Source organism: Amblyraja radiata, chromosome 15 (assembly GCF_010909765.2).
Source record: "Amblyraja radiata isolate CabotCenter1 chromosome 15, sAmbRad1.1.pri, whole genome shotgun sequence".
Classification (NCBI taxonomy): domain Eukaryota; kingdom Metazoa; phylum Chordata; class Chondrichthyes; order Rajiformes; family Rajidae; genus Amblyraja; species Amblyraja radiata.
This window is the reverse complement of record NC_045970.1, coordinates 54053373-54069955: the sequence shown is the minus strand read 5'-3', so window position 1 is coordinate 54069955 and position 16583 is coordinate 54053373. Positions and strand designations below refer to the sequence as shown.

At 44.9% G+C, this 16583-nt stretch overlaps 1 long non-coding RNA gene across 1 annotated transcript; it reads left to right on the top strand.

The window, feature by feature from the left end:
- Positions 1-2507: 2507 nt before the first annotated feature.
- On the top strand, positions 2508-14814 carry LOC116981589. Its single transcript, XR_004414230.1, has 3 exons — positions 2508-2682; positions 6348-6416; positions 14762-14814. It is a non-coding gene; the product is annotated as an uncharacterized LOC116981589 (long non-coding RNA).
- Positions 14815-16583: the final 1769 nt, after the last annotated feature.

The following is a 16583-nucleotide window of genomic DNA, read 5'->3' as shown; positions in this document are numbered from 1 at the left end:
CTGTTTCTTTGCAACCTCCTGGTAGAGGTTCCATAGTTGTCTCATATTAGATTTCACCTTGATCGTGTTCTGTTCCGACTCCAATAGTTTTTTCTGTGTATTAATTAATCTGTAACCATAATTCGTTTCTCTCTCTCTCGGTTTCTCTCAAACAGGCAGCTAGTCTGGGTCTTTCTTCACCACCATGTGGTTCATCTGGCATAGCTCTGCCTTCATCTTCTAATTCCATGATTTTAAAGAGGACTTGGCAGATTGCCAAGTCTTTAAATGAATCGAACAAAATTCTCTGCCAGTTGCTCTGGCTTTGATTTGTCAACATTTCTTTCAAAACAATAACATACTTATAATGTAGAGAACAAGGCCCTTTCTGGCTGAAATCTAGTTCCTCTTGAACCACTTTCTTCTGGCTAAAGCCTCTCTGAGAATCTTAGCCAATCTTTTGTCTTTATCTCTGGGACTTGTATTTTCCTTCAGTTCCACGACTGGAACCAGTCTTCTTTGGCTGTGCCTCTCCGAGATCTTAGCCTGGTCGTCCTGCTTCGATTTAATCTTCTGTCCCACTCTGTGGGACTGGTATTTAACCCCTGCCGGAGGTTTCCTTCTACTTAATGTAGCGGCAGATTTTCATATCTTTCAGGTAATTAGCACCCTCGCCGCTATTTGGATGAGATTGGTTGAAGGGGGTGTCTTCTAAACGCACGCAAGCTCACTCACAGAGACCTTTAGGGCTTCTCCTCAGATATGGCTTAAAAACAGTCTTTTGATGAATAAATGCTTTATTGTTGCTAGAAAACAGTGAGATACATCCAAGTTTCTTCCGACTCGTTACTACAATCTTCATCGAACTCCAGCTTATTACTTTAGACATTAGAAAACTCCTCATGTCTCCCTAACACTGGCATGATCTCCTTTAGATCTCCCATGGACCCCGCATGATCCCGCATGATGGAAGGGTTAACCTTCCCCATCGTCTCTCCAAACTAACCTAAAAACTAAACTTCTGCACAAGCATCTAAGCTCCAAACACGCCCAAAAACACATCATAAATCCCACCAACAATACAACGGGCAGTTTAAAATTTAAAGGCACATGCCATCATCAGTGACAGGCTAAATGGCTACTGCAGGCAGAGATAGATAGATAGATTGTTGATTAATGCGGGTGTCAGGGGTTATGGGGGGAAGGCAGGAGAATGGGGTTAGGAGGGAGAGATAGATTAGCCATGATTGAATGATGGGGTAAACTCGATGGACTGAATGGCCTAATTCTGATTCTGTGTGTTATGGTCGTCTCTGACTTAAAGAAATGCAAGCAGCCACTTTGTGCAAAGCGCAATTAATCAACAGAGTGCAATGATTGTCCCCCAACAACTACTGCACCAGGTGGTAATCATTTGTGCAACAAACATTGAGTGGCCACTGGTGGGCGAAGGGATAATGTGGTAATTGGCTTGATTGGAGCTGATTAGGAATTTGTCAGCTCCTGTGTGTAAAAAGGGGAGTTGAGGGAGTGCCTGAGTGCAGTTGTCCTGGGCTGTGAATGGGTGGGAGCAGTGGGCCTGGGCTGTGGATGGGAAGCAGTGGTCCCGGGCTGTGGATGGGAGCAGTGGTCCCGGGCTATGGATGGGAGCAGTGGTCCCGGGCTGTCGTGAGGAGCAGTGGTCCTGGGCTGTGGATGGAAGCCGTGCACAGGGTAGAGACAGGGAGTCTCCCATTGTAAGCAGTCCTTGGGGTAGAGACAGGGAGTCTCCCCTTGTAATCTGATGGGGACGAGTCAGAGTATAGAAGAGCGATCGACTGACTGTCCATATGGTGCCAGCACAATAACCTGGCCCTCAACACCAGCAAAATCAAGGAACTGATTGTGGACGTTGGAAGAGGTAGGATGGGGACCCACCCCCCCCGTTTATATCAATGGGTCAATGGTGGAAAGGGTCAAGAGCTTCAAATTCCTTGGTGTGCTCATCTCTGAAGATCTCTCCTGGTCCGAGAAGACTGATGCAATCATAAAGAAAGCACATCAGCGCCTCTACTTCCTGAGAAGTTTACGGAGAGTCGGGTTGTCAAGGAGTACTCTCTCTAACTTCTACAGGTGCACAGTAGAGAGCATGCTGACCGGTTGCATCGTGGCTTGGTTCGGCAACTTGAGTGCCCAGGAATGGAAAAGACTACAAAAAGTAGTAAACACTGCCCAGTCCATCATTGGCTCTGACCTCCCTACCATCGAGGGGATCTATTGCAGTCGCTGCCTCAAAAGCTGGCAGCATCATCAAGGACCCACATCATCCTGGCCACACACTCATCTCCCCGCTATCTTCAGGTGGAAGGTACAGGAGCCTGAAGACTGCAACGTCCAGGTTCAGAAACAGCTTCTTCCCCAGAGCCACCAGGCTATTGAACTCAACTCAAACAAAACTCTGAACGTTAATATCCCATTATGTGTTTATTTGTGCTTTATCTGTTTTATTTATTCATGTGTGTATATATTTATACAATGGTATATAGACACACTGATCTGTTCTGTATTCATGCCTTCTATATTCTGTTGTGCTGAAGCAAAGTAAGAATTTCATTGTCCTATCTGGGACACATGACAATACACTCTCTTGAATCTAATAAGGGCGCAGGGTAGAGACGGGGAATCTCTCATGTCTGATGTGGATCTACATCTCCGGGGCATGAGGTAGGTGAGAACACTATCGCTCCCTCCTGAATTGTGTTTGCTTCTTTGAGTATTTCTGCTGACTTTTCCTTTCAATTGTTGTCATTTGAAGTGTCCAGGGTTTTTAATTACTTTTTCTGGTGCAACTGGAATTGTGCTGTTTCTGTGCTGTATCTCAGAACTAAAAGGATGTTTCCACCAGTGGGAGAGTCTCAGACCAGAGGGCACAGTGTCAGAATAAAAGGATGTATCTTTACTAAAGTGATGATACCCTAACCTTATCACAACTGAAATTGAATCCTGGTGATGTAAAACGTAGAAGCAAAGAACTGCAGATGCTGGTTTATACCAAAGATAGACACATTGCTGGAGTAACTGAGTGGGTCAGGCAGCATCTCTGGAGAAACAAGAGATTTTGAGATGGAACAAAAGGTTCTTGCCCAAAATATCATCCATCCTTCTCCTTCACAGATGCTGCCTGACCTGCTGAGTTACTCCAGCACTCTGTGAAACATCACCTATCCATGTTCTCCACAGATGCCGAGTTACTCCAGCACTCTGTGAAATGTCACCTATCCATGTTCTCCACAGATGCTGCCTGACCCGCTGAGTTACTCCAGCACTCTGTGAAACGTCACCTGTCCATGTTCTCCACAGATGCTGCTTGACCCGGTGAGTTATTCCAGCAATTTATGTCTATATGCAATAAAATGCTGATCAGTGTTAATGATTGAAGCACAATGTGGAACAAGGAGGTAGAACAGATGCAGGGTTAATGTAGAATATTGGGTTGAAGGGACCTGAGGGGCATTCTTACTGTGAACCCAGTGACTTGGAACAATTAGTCTGCTGTGAATTGGAGTAAGGATGTGTAAAATTCCCCAAAGGGCTGATCCTATATCTGTCTCCAATGTTTGGAGACCCTTTGAAAGGATGCAGACATGATTTATGAGGATATAGCCAAGAATTGTTGCTGCCAAGTCAAACCAGCACTTAGTCCACATATCAGATGAGCCTGCAGTGCAGTTGATCACCACGCGGTGGGAGTGTTGACCACAAATTGGAGTAACCTGTTATATGAATTCACTCCACCTTGGGAGTTGCTGTCTACAAATTAGATATAATTATTCATTTTACTGCAAAATGGTTCTTTATTGCTCCGTGGCCTGTTTCCTTTCCATGCAATGCACCCATTGTACAGATGCCAAAGTTTGTAAAAGCCCTGAAACCAGGGAAGATTTGGGTTGAAAATCAAGGAACTACAGTTGCTGGTTTACATTAAAAAAAAAGACATAGTGCTGGAATAACTCAGCAAGTCGGGCAGCATCTGTAGAGAACATGGATAGGTGACGTTTCACAGAGTTCTGGATTAACTCAGTGGCAGGCAGGATGCCCATATTAAAGAGTACAGCTTTGGTGGACAACTCAGTCGGGGAGTTCACTGTTTGTGTGAAGTGTTGTCTTTGATATTGCTGGCATGTTGCTGTGCCAGTTTGATTATGAAAATAGTCAATGTATTCTTCTACCCTGTAGGATTCACTACTGCAGACACATTTGAATTTCACTGGACCTTAATTGGTACATGTGACGATAAACTGACCTTGAAACATTGGGCCTAGAGTTATTTTTCCAGGCCCTGTCCAACCAGTGTTTGATATTTTGAGGTGAATGTAGAATCTTCTCACCTGCTGCTGTTTCTCCCTCTGCAGTTACTCTACTTGTTTCTGGTTGATGAGCCAAGGTCTTTGGAGATCTTCTCATGTCCTCAGTTTTCTATGGTTTGTGATAGATGGGCTTTGTCAACTTGCTGTTCCAAGTACTGCTTGTGATAGAGGATGTGATCAAGGATATCAGGAGATTTCAATCATTAAAGTGATCGTTTTTTGTTATTACCAACTCTATCTAAACTAGTCTTTGTGGAGATGATATAAAGATAAGGCCCTTGTTTAGACCCTCTTGTGGTTTCAATGAGGATAAATCTTTGAGAAAGATTAACAATGTCTTTTCCTAATTGCTTTGAGGTCACATTCCTTGTATTTCAGGGTGCTGGAATGTTGGGCAGAAATGCTGGAGGAACTCTGAGGGTCAGGCAGCATCTGTGGGGGAAATAGACATATGGCATTTTGGGTTGGAAACCTACAGACTGGAGTAGGGGGGATAAAGATGGAAAGTGGGGGTGGGACAAAGCCTGGCATGTGGGGATGGGTGATTGGCAGATGGATGGAATAAGTGACAAAGGCCAAAGGTGAAAGTGATAAAACATGTTGGATAAGAAGGGTAGAGATGTGGAGGATGAAGAGAGAGGTACATGGGAAGGGCTAAAATGGAAATGTGGCATGGAGGTGGGGAATCAACATACTGGTGATGGGAACCCCCTCTTTCCCTGCACCCAGGGGAACCCCTTCTTTCCATGCACCCCCACCTGGTGATGGGAACCCTCTATTTCCCTGCACCCCCACCCTGGTGTGAACATCACTTCCCTCGACACCTTGGTCACTCTGCTCCTTCGCTCTCTATGCTCACCTCCCAAACCAGTCTCATATTTCACTCTACCCCCTTCCACCTGTATCCCTCCCTCCAGCTTTACATTTCACTCTTCTCATCTGTTGCACCTTTTGTCTCCTTGTTACCCCTAGCCAATGTCACAACCCATCACCCTCTCCCTTGTATCCACTAATCACATAAAAGGCTTTGTCCTGCTCCCACCTCTTTCCCACTTTCTCTGCCCGACTCTATCAGTCTGAAAGGGTCCCAACAGGAAACAACATCATCTGTCCATTCCCTTTGTGGTCGGGTAAATGGTGCCTGATCTGCCAAGTACTTCCAGCACTTTGTTTTGGACCAGGTTACATTCCCTGGTTAAAGTAATCCTAGTTGGCTGCTGTTGCAGGGAAAGTAGTTTGATGTTGATGACACTTGAAGTCTCATTACAAATTATCAATCCTGTCATTCACCCTACTGTAGTTTTGGAATTGGTCCAAATCTACATTTGGTTTGAGTGTGTTTGTTGCCAGAATCAATTTCCTCTCCTCTCTGCTCTTTTGTGAAGGTGACCAATTAGTGTTAGTTTCACTTCCACTTTATCTGCCCTACTCCATCAGTCTGAAGAAGAATCCCAACCTGAAACATCTGTCCATTCCCTTTGCAGGCTGGCAGATGGTGCCTGATCCACTGAGTAGCTCCAGCACTTTGTTTTAGACCATGTTACATCCCCTGGTTAAAGTAATCCTAGTTACCTCCTGTTGCAGGGAAAGTAGTTTAATGTTGATGACACTTGTGTTTAAATCATTACAATTAAGTAATCTTGCTCCTTCCATTCGCCCAACTGTAGCTTTGTTTGGAATTGGTCTAAATCTATTTGGTTTAGTATGTTTGTGTCTGTTGCCAGAATCCATTTCTTCTCCTCTCTGCTCCTTTCTAAAGGTGTGACCAATTAGTGTTCATTTCCACCCAGGATCTTCAAAGACTGGGTCCTCTGACGCTGGAAAAGTCTGCCAGCGTTAGACTGTCTCTCCCATTCTGCCAAATGTTGCATAAACTGGGCCAAACTTCACTCCTGTTCCTTTATTTGTACGTCTCATTTAATTCAAAGTATTTCTTTGTCAATTAAAGTAGTATCTGGTTTGTCATGGTGTGTTTCTCCAGATATTTGAACTGCCTGTATGCTTGTTTCTGTTTGTGCACAGGGTTTCAATGTCCATGGTAAAGGGTACGGTATCAGGGGCAGTGTCGGGGAGAACACTTCATGTGACATGGTAAGTTTCACATTCAGGGACACAGCGCGGAAACGGGCCCTTTAGCCCACCGAGTTCGCTCCGACCAGCGATCCCCGCACATTAACACTATCCTACACACACTAGGGACAATGTTACATTTATACCAAGTCAATTAACCTACAAACCTGCACATCTTTGGATAGTGGGAGGAAAGTGACAATCTCTGAGAAAACCCACTTGGTCACTGGGAGAACGTGCAAACTCCGTACAGAACTCGTGTCTCTGGCGCTGTAAGGTAACAACTCTACCACTGTGCCACTGTGCTGCCCTTCAACAAAGCTGGCATGTTGCTGTGCCAGTGAATTACAGTAGTCAATGTATTCTGCTACCCTGTAGGGTTCACTACAATCCTTTCAATGGCTGATCCTGTTTCTCATGACATTTAATTTCAATTGGAATCTCTTCCTCTCTGGGTGTCCAGTGTGAAGGAGGATGTCGGCAGACTTCAAATCACTAATGTGACATTGGTTTTGTATATAACTTGTTCTATGTGAATATGGTTATGGAGTTGGTACAAAGGTAAGGCCCCTGTTTAGAACCTTCTCGGGCTTCAGTGTGGATGAAGGTTTGGGAAAGATTAACAATTGTTTTCTCTAATTGGGCTCAGCCTGTCTCAGCTTGGGGCCACTTTAGTTTAAAGATTACATTGCCTCTCCCACTCATTAGGGTTTATTCACTAAAGTTGTGGTCTGGGCCTACTTGAAGGAGTTTAACAGGAACCACTGGTATGTACTTGTGTCTCATTTAGTAGTGAGTTTCTGCCTGTACCTGGGGCTGTTGGTCAGGGTGCAGACAGTGAGGGAGATATATGGGGGTGAGATATTGGTTCCACATGCCAATGTGGTGGATTCCCCTCCGCCAGCATGATACCGGTGATCACCTTCCAGGGTGGGGACAGTGAGGGGGATGTATGGGGGGTGGGGACAGTGAGGGAGATGTATGGGGGGTGGGGGGATGTATGGGGGTGAGATATTGGTTCCACATGCCAATGTGGTGGATTCCCCTCTGCCAGCATGATACCAGTGATCACCTTCTCCTGTCAACACTTGACTGGATGGCGCTGCCTTCTGTCTCTGGGCTTTGTGTGGTGTGCACTTGTGCTTGAGGATACGGTGTCCTGAAGACTCGTCCAATCTGAGGTCTTGACTGGGGAACGTCCACTTGAGTCTAGCCCATGAAATCATTACTCTTGTCCAAATCCACTTGCCTTCATTAGGATCCAAACTTCCTCATTGTCTTGGCCTTCATCCTAACAGGGATTTATCTGGACTTTGGCCATGCCATGGAACAAATATAGTACTGGCAGAATTTTGCGGGTCAGGCAGCATCTGTAGAGGAAATAGACAGGTGACTTATCAGCTTGGAAGCCTTCAGACTGACTCAGTGGGAAATGGTTGGAAAAGGGAAATGGGGCAAAACTTGGCAAGTGATGGGTGGAGACAGGTGAGTGGGTGATGGGCAGACGGGTGGAGTAAGTAACAAAGGGTGAAAGTGATAAAAACGTGTTGGATAAGGACAAGAGCTGTGAAATGTAAAGCCAGAGGGAGGTGGGGTGAAAAGGTAAAAGGGCAATATAAGACAAGGAGATGGGAGATGAGTGTACTTCCCTTCACTCCCCAAACACCCTGGTGTGCTAATTAACAGATCAACTAACTAACACTGGTCCTTTCCCTTCCACTGTACACTCATCTCTCAAACAGTAGTCCCATATTTCCCTCTCTCCCTTCTACCCATTTCTCTCCTAGTTTTATATTTCAGTATTCTCCTTATTTGGCATTTGGTCCCTTTCACCTTGAGCCTTTGGCATTCACTCCATCCATATGCTAATCACGCCTCGCGTGTACCACCTATTTACTTGCTGGCTTTGTCCTGCGTGGCTCTGCCTCTTTTCACTCCCTTTCATTAGTCTGAGGAAAGTTGCTGACCTGAGGTGCCCTCTGTCCATTCCACTTGCAGTCAGGCAGATTGTGCCTGAACTGCTGAATGCCTCCAGAACTTTGTCTTTGGACAGAGCCATGTTCCCAGGTTAAAGTACTTGTAGTTGGCTCCTGTTACAGAGAAAGTAGAGTTTAATATTTGTGGTGTATTCATTTGACTGTTTTGTACATCTTTGTCAGCTCTCGGGATCTCGTCTTTCTGGAGATTACTTTAAGGTAAGGCCCCTGTTTCCAAACCTCTCTTGGGTTTCAGTGTTTGGGGGAATGATTGGGCAGCACAGAGTTAGAGTTGCTGCCTCACAGCGACTGAGACCTGGGTTCAATCCTGACAACATGTGTTGTCTGTATAGTTTGTATGTTCTCCCTGTGACCATGTGGGTTTTCTCCAGGTGTTCTGGCTTCTTCCAACATAAGACATTCAGATTTGTAGATTAGTTGGTTTTAGTATACTGTTCCTGTTGTGTAGGATAGTGCTAGCGTACGGGGTGATTGCTAGATTTTTCACACAGAGTGGTGAATCTCTGGAATTCTCTGCCACAGAAGGTAATTGAGGCCAGTTCATTGGCAATATTTAAGAGGGTTAGATGTGGCCCTTGTGGCTAAAGGTATCAGGAGGTATGGAGAGAAGGTAGGTACAGGATACTGAGTTGGATGATCATATTGATTGGTGGTGCAGACTCGAAGGGCCGAATGGCCTACTCCTGCACCTATTTTCTATGTTTCTATGATTGTGCTGACGTAGTGGGCCAGAGGGCCTGTTTCCACACTTTAGTTGGTCTTAATGTATTTATTTTAATACAATGTGAAGAAGTATCCTGTTCTGAAATGTCACATATCCATGTTCTGTGGAGATGCTGCCTGACCGGCTGATTACTGCATTGCACCGCATACTGCACAGTGAGGAATTTCTTTAGTCAGAGGGCAGTGAATCTGTGGAATTCATAGCTACAGAGGGCTGTGGGGGCTGTCAATTGATATTTTTAAGGTGCAGATATATTTTTTGAATAGCAAGCACGTTGAACGTTACGGAGTCTGAATGATGGTCTTGACCCGAAACGTCACCTGTTCCTTCTCACCAGAGATACCGCCTGAGCCACTGAGTTACTCCATGTCGTTGTCTCGCCATACATTTGGATGTATCTACATTGATACAATCCATTTCTTCAGTACTCTCGGTTCTACTCTCGTCCTTGCCGCTCCTTAGCTCTGCACTTGGCCTTTCCACCCTGGCTTGGCTATTTTTGACTGAAGCTCTGGGGGGTTTGGGTTTTTGCAGGTAATTTTAACCACCTGGGCACAACTGAATGTTTGTTTATATATAACGTTTCAATGTCCATGTGTAGAGTACTGCTTCGGGCAACAAGGTTGGGAGAACACTTGTGAAATTTAATGTGTATTTGATGGGGTAACTGGGGTGTTGCTGTGCTTATAAATTGCAAGTCAGTGCTGGAGCAACTCGATGGGTCCAGCAACATCACTGGAGAATATGAATTGGTAATTCTGGATTGGGACTCTTCAGACCCTTAAGAATTTTAGTCTAAATGTATTGGACTACCTTAATATTGGTCCAACCTGTAGGAGTCCTGACTGCAGAGCAACAATGGTCCTGGTTGGATATACATCTCCAGGCATTGCCCACATGTCCAAGTGTTTTTACCTTGAGGACTAGAATCTTCTCACCCAGGACTGTCCGACCTACTGAGTTACTCCTGCACTTTGTCTAATTGTAGAGTAGGATGTTGGAACATTTCAGACATTAAAAAGTTATTTTAATTTGATTTTTCAGCATCCTGTCTTCCTGGATTTGGTCTTTATGGATGCCATAGGAACATATTTCTAAACCTCTTCAGTTTAATGGGATAAATGTGTTAAATTATTGATGGCTTTTCCTAATTTGTTTCTTCAACATCGAGGAGCTCGCAGTCTCTGGTACAGAACGATGTCGGGAAGCTCCAAAGAACGCAAAAGGTTCGACTAGACCCCGAGTGAGATGGGATTGAACCCCCCGATGCAGGTCCCCCGACACGGACGGCCCGACCGCCGGCTACGGGAGACAAGATCATGCCGACAACGGAAGGCTCGAGGCCCCAGACCGCGGGAGACCAAAGAAGGGAAGAGTTTGAACGTTGTGTTCTGTTGCTTTTTATTGGTATGAGTGTATGGTAAATGAAATTCCTCGTGTTGCAAACATACTTTTTTTGCAACACGAACCACCCCATGCTTGAATCGTGAGCAAATACACAGTGCTGGAGGAACTTGGTGGGTTTGACAACCTCTGAAGGAATGGACCATTGACTAATCGGGTCAGGAGCTCTCAGTCTGAAATACGGGGAGAGCTGGAAATGAGGTGGTGGTTGGGTACTGCCTGACAGGTGATGGGTGGATTACAGGTGAGTGGGTGATGGACAAATGGATGGAGTAAGTGCCAAAGGCTGAAGGTGGAAGTGTTAAAACATGTTGGATAAGGAAAAGAACTGTGAAATGTAAAACCAGGTGAGGTTGGAAGTTAAAAGGGAAATATGGGACAGTTGAGAGATGAGCATACTTCCCTTCATGAACTAAGTAATAATAATAACTAAATAGTAATGATAATAATAATAACCAAGTAATAATAATAATTAAGTAATAATAATAATAACTAAGTAATAATAATAACTAAATAGAAATAACTAAGTAATAACAACTAACAAGTCCTTCATTGTACGCTCATCTCTCAAACAGTCCCATATTCCCTCTATTCCTTCCACCCTTATCTCTCCTAGTTTCATATTTCCGTTCGCTCCTTATTTGGCATTTTGTCCCTTTCACACTGAGCCTTTGGCACTCACTCCATCCATATGCTAATCACGCCTCACCTATTTATTTGCTGTCTTTGTCCTGCGTGCCTCTGCCTCTTTTCACTCTCTTTCATCAGTCTGAGGAAGGTTGCTGACCTGAGATGTCATCTGTCCATTCCACTTGCAGTCAGACAAATTGTGCCTGAACTGCTGAATGCTCCAGCACTTTGTCTTTAGACAGAGCCATGTTCCCTGGTTGTAGTTGGCTCCTGTTACAGGGAAAGTAGAGTTTAATATTTTTGACTGAAGCTCTGGGGGGTTGGGATTTTCCAGGTATTTTTAACCATCTGGACACCACTGAATGTTTGTTTATATCTAACGTTTTAAATGTCCACGTGAAGAGTAAGGCACCGAGCAACAAGGTTGTGAGAACACTTGTGAAATTTAATGTGTATTTAGTGGGGTAACTGGGGTGTTGCTGTGCTTGTAAATTGTTTCAGTGCTGGAGCAACTCGATGGGTGCAGCAACATCGCTGGAGAACATGGATTGGTAATTCTGGGTTGGGACTCTTCAGACCTTAAACTCTTAAGGTAGTCTAAATATATTCAACTACCTTAATATTGGTCCAACCTGTAGGAGTCCTGACTGCAGAGCAACGATGGTCCTGGTTGTAGATACATCTCCAGGCATTGTCCACATGTCCAAGTGTTTTTACCTTGAGGACTAGAATCTTCTCACCCAGGACTGTCCGACCCACTGAGTTACTCCTGCACTTTGTCTAATTGTAGAGAAGGACGTTGGAACATTTCAAACATTAAAATGTTATGTTAATTTGATTTTTCAGCATCAAGCCTTCCTGCATTTGGTCTTTATGGATGTCATAGGAGATAAGGTACCTATGTCTAACCCTCTTCAGTTGAATGGAACAAATGCGTTAAATAATTGATGGATTTTCCAAATTTGTTTCTTCAACATTGAGGAGCTCGCAGTGTCCGATAGACACCGATGTCGGGATTCTCCAAAGAACGCAAAAGGTTCGACTAGACACAGAGTGAGCAGGGATTCAACCCTCCGATGCAGGACCCCGCGACACGGACGGCCCGACTGCTGGTTGCGGGAGACAAGGTCATGCCGTCAACGGAAGGCTCGAGGCTCCAGACCGTGGGAGGCCAAAGAAGGGAAGAGTTTGAACGTTGTGTTCTGTTGCTTTTTATTGGTATGAGTGTCTGGTAAATGAAATTCCTCGTGTTGCAAACATATTTTTTTTGCAACACGAGCCACCCCATGCTTGAATCGTGAGTAAGTACACAGTGCTGGAGGAACTTGGTGGGTTTGACAACCTCTGAAGAAATGGACAGATGACTAATCGGGTCGGGAGCTCTCAGTCTGAAAAACGGGAGAGAGCTGGAAATGAGGTGGGGGTTGGGCACTGCCTGACAGGTGATGGGTGGATTACAGGTGAGTGGGTGATGGGCAAATGGATGGAGTAAGTGCCAAAGGCTGAAGGTGAAAGTGATAAAACATGTTGGATAAGGACAAGAACTGTGAAATGTAAAACCAGTTGGTTTGGAAGGTAAAAGGGAAATATGGACAAGGAGTTGAGAGATGAGCATACTTCCTTCATTAACTAAGTAATAATTAAATAATAATAATAATAACTAAATAGTAATAACTAAGTAATAACTAAATAATAATAATTAAATACAACTAAATAGTAATAACAACTAAATAGTCCTTTCTTGTATGCTCATCTTTCAAACAGTCCCATATTCCCTCTTTGCCTTCCACTCATATCTCCTAGTTTCGTATTTCCGTTCTCTCCTTATTTGGCATTTTGTCCCTTTCACCTTGAGCCTTTGGCACTCACTCCTCGCGTGTACCACCTATTTACTTGCTGTCTTTGTCCTGCGTGACTCTGCCTCTTTTCACTTTCTTTCATCAGTCTGAGGAAGGTTGCTGACCTGAGATGGCATCTGTCCATTCCACTTGCAGTCAGGCAGATTGTGCCTGAACTGCTGAATGCTCCAGCACTTTGTCTTTGGACAGAGCCATGTTCCCTGGTTAAAGTAATTGTAGTTGGCTCCTGTTACAGGGAAAGTAGAGTTTAATATTTTTGACTGAAGCTCTGGGGGGCTGGGGTTTTCCAGATATTTTTAACCATCTGGACACCACTGAATGTTTGTTTATATCTAACGTTTAAATGTCCACGTGAAGAGTAAGGCATCGAGCAACAAGGTTGTGAGAACACTTGTGAAATATAATGGGTATTTGATGTAACTGGGGTGTTGCTGTGCTTGTAAATTGTGTCAGTGCTGGAGCAACTCGATGGGTGCAGCAACATCGCTGGGGAACATGGATTGGTAATTCTGGGTTGGGACTCTTCAGACCTTAAACTCTTAAGGTAGTCTAAATATATTCAACTACCTTAATATTGGTCCAACCTGTAGGTGTCCTGACTGCAGAGCAACGATGGTCCTGGTTGGAGATACACCTCCAGGCATTGTCCACATGTCCAAGTGTTTTTACCTTGAGGACTAGAAACCTCTCACCCAGGACTGTCCGACTCTCTGAGTTCTTCCTCATTGTCTTGGCCTTCATCCTAACAAGGATTTATCTGGACTTTGGCCATGCCATGGAACAGTGCTGGTAGAATTCGGCGGGTAAGGCAGCATCTGTAGAGGAAATGGACAGATGACTTATCAGCTTGGAAGCCTTCAGACTGGCGTAGTGGGAGATGGTTGGAAAAGGGAAATGGGGCAAAACTTGGCAAGTGATGGGTGGATAAAGGAGGGGATGATGGGCAGATGGTGGAGAAAAGGACAAAGGCTAGAGGTGAAAAGGTGACAAAACATTCCAGAGGTGTGAAATGTAACGCTGGAGCGATGTAAGCGGGTGTAATGGGACGGGTATCCGGGTGTAATGGGACGGGTATCCGGGTGTAATGGTATGGGTATGTGGGTGTAATGGGACACGAAGGGATAAAAGGGAATGTGATTTGGGGATGAGTGTACTAATGAAGGGACACCCCCTCTTTCCCTACACTCTCCGCCCTGGTGTGCACCTCGCTCAACACTCCGGTCACCCTACTGCTTTCCATTCTAATGTACGCTCATCCCTGTCTCACATTCCCCTCTTTCCCAGACCCCTCCCTCTGGCTTTGCATGTCACACCTCTTCTTGTCTGACACTTGTCTCCTCTTCACCTCTAGCCTTTGTCACTACTCCCCTTTCTGCTAATCAGTCCCCAACTGTATCCAGCATCGCTCACCAGGCTTTGTCCTGCTCCATCTCTTTCCAGCTTTCTCCCAACTCCATCACTCTAAAGAAAGGTCCTGATCTGAAACATCCGTCCATTCCTTTGCAGTCAGGCAGATGGTGCCTGACCCACTGAGTACCTCCAGCACTGTTTCTGACTTAGTTATTTCTTGGTTAAAGTTATCCAGGGGAAAGTGAGTTTTGCTCTTGGGTCTTATTATAATTTACCAAGCTTGACCTTCCATTCACCCTACTGTGGTTCTTTAGAGTTGGTCTAAATGTATATTTGGTTTGGCGAGTGTCTGCGTTGCTGAAATCTGTTTGCTCTGAATAATTTGTGTTTGTTTCCACCCAGGATCTTCAAGGACTGGACCTGTGTTGTTGGAAGTGTCTGCTGGGGTTAGACTGTCTCTTCCCGTTCTGCCAAATTTTGGCGTAAGATGGAATAAACTTCTTCCCCATTGCTGTTCTCCTGATACACAAGTCTCATTTAATGTTTTTGTCGGTTAAAGTAGAGTCTGGTCTGTTGCGGTCGGGTTTCCTCTGACATTGTGAACTGCTGCACGCCCTGTAATGTTCCTGCAATGTTATCCAGTCTATCTGTATTTGATCTTCATGGAGATGGTGTGAAGGTAAGGCCCCTATTTCAACCCCTCTTTTGGTTTCAGTGGGATAAGTTTTTGAAACATTAACAATGGGGTTTCTTTTTTATTTTTGGTCAAGGGTTTTATAATTCAGGATGCTGGATCTTTAGCAATAAAAGCAGAGTTGGAGGAACTCGATGGGTCAGGCAGCATATGTAGGCTGGCTCAGAGATTTGTAGGATAATTGGTTTTAGTAAACTGTCTCTAGTGTGTAGGACAGTGCTAGTGTATGGGGTGATCGCTGGATTGTGCAGACTCCGTGGGCCAGACGGCATGTTTCCACACTATCTCTAATAATTTTTTTATTCATGGTTCTTTCAATTCGGGGCGCTGGAATCTTGAGCATAAATAACAGTGCTGGAAGAACTTGGTGGGTCAGGCAGTATCTGAAGAAATGGTCGGATGACTAATCAGGTTGTGGGAGCCTTCAGACTGAAATGCGGGAGAAAGCTGGAAATGAGGTGGGGGTGGGGCAGTGCCTGACAGGCGATGGGTGGATACAGGTGAGTGGGTGATGGGCAGACGGGTGGAGTAAGTAACAAAGGGTGAAAGTGATAAAACGTGTTGGATAAGGACAAGAGCTGTGAAATGTAAAGCCGGAGGGAGGTGGGGTGAAAAGGTAAAAGGGCAATATGAGACAAGGAGATGGGAGATGAGTGTACTTCCCTTCACTCCCCAAACACCCTGGTGTGCTAATTAACAGGTCAACTAACTAACACTGGTCCTTTCCCTTCCACTGTACACTCATCTCTCAAACAATAGTCCCACATTTCCCTCTCTCCCTTCCACCCATATCTCTCCTAGTTTTATATTTCAGTATTCTCCTTATTTGGCATTTGGTCCCTTTCACCTTGAGCCTTTGGCATTCACTCCATCCGTATGCTAATCACGCCTCGCGTGTGCCACCTATTTACTTGCTGGCTTTGTCCTGCGTGCCTCTGCCTCTTTTGACTCCCTTTCATTAGTCTGAGGAAAGTTGCTGACCTGAGGTGCCCTCTGTCCATTCCACTTGCAGTCAGGCAAATTGTGCCTGAACTGCTGAATGCCTCCAGCACTTTGTCTTTGGACAGAACCATGTTCCCAGGTTAAAGTAATTGTAGTTGGCTCCTGTTACAGGGAAAGTAGAGTTTAATATTTGTGGTGTATTCATTTGACTGTTTTGTACATCTTTGTCAGCTCTCGGGATCTCGTCTTTCTGGAGATTACTTTAAGGTAAGGCCCCTGTTTCAAAACCTCTCTTGGGTTTCAGTGTTTGGGGGAAAGATTGGGCAGCACAGTGGTAGAGTTGCTGCCTCACAGCGACAGAGACCTGGGTTCAATCCTGACAACATGTGTTGCCTGTATAGTTTGTATGTTCTCCCTGTGACCATGTGGGTTTTCTCCAGGTGTTCTGGCTTCTTCCAACACAAGATATTCAAATTTGTAGATTAATTGGTTTTAGTAAACTGTTCCTGTTGTGTAGGATAGTGCTAGCGTACGGGGTGATTGCTGGATTGCTGTGTGAAAACATTTTTCACACAGAGTGGTGAATCT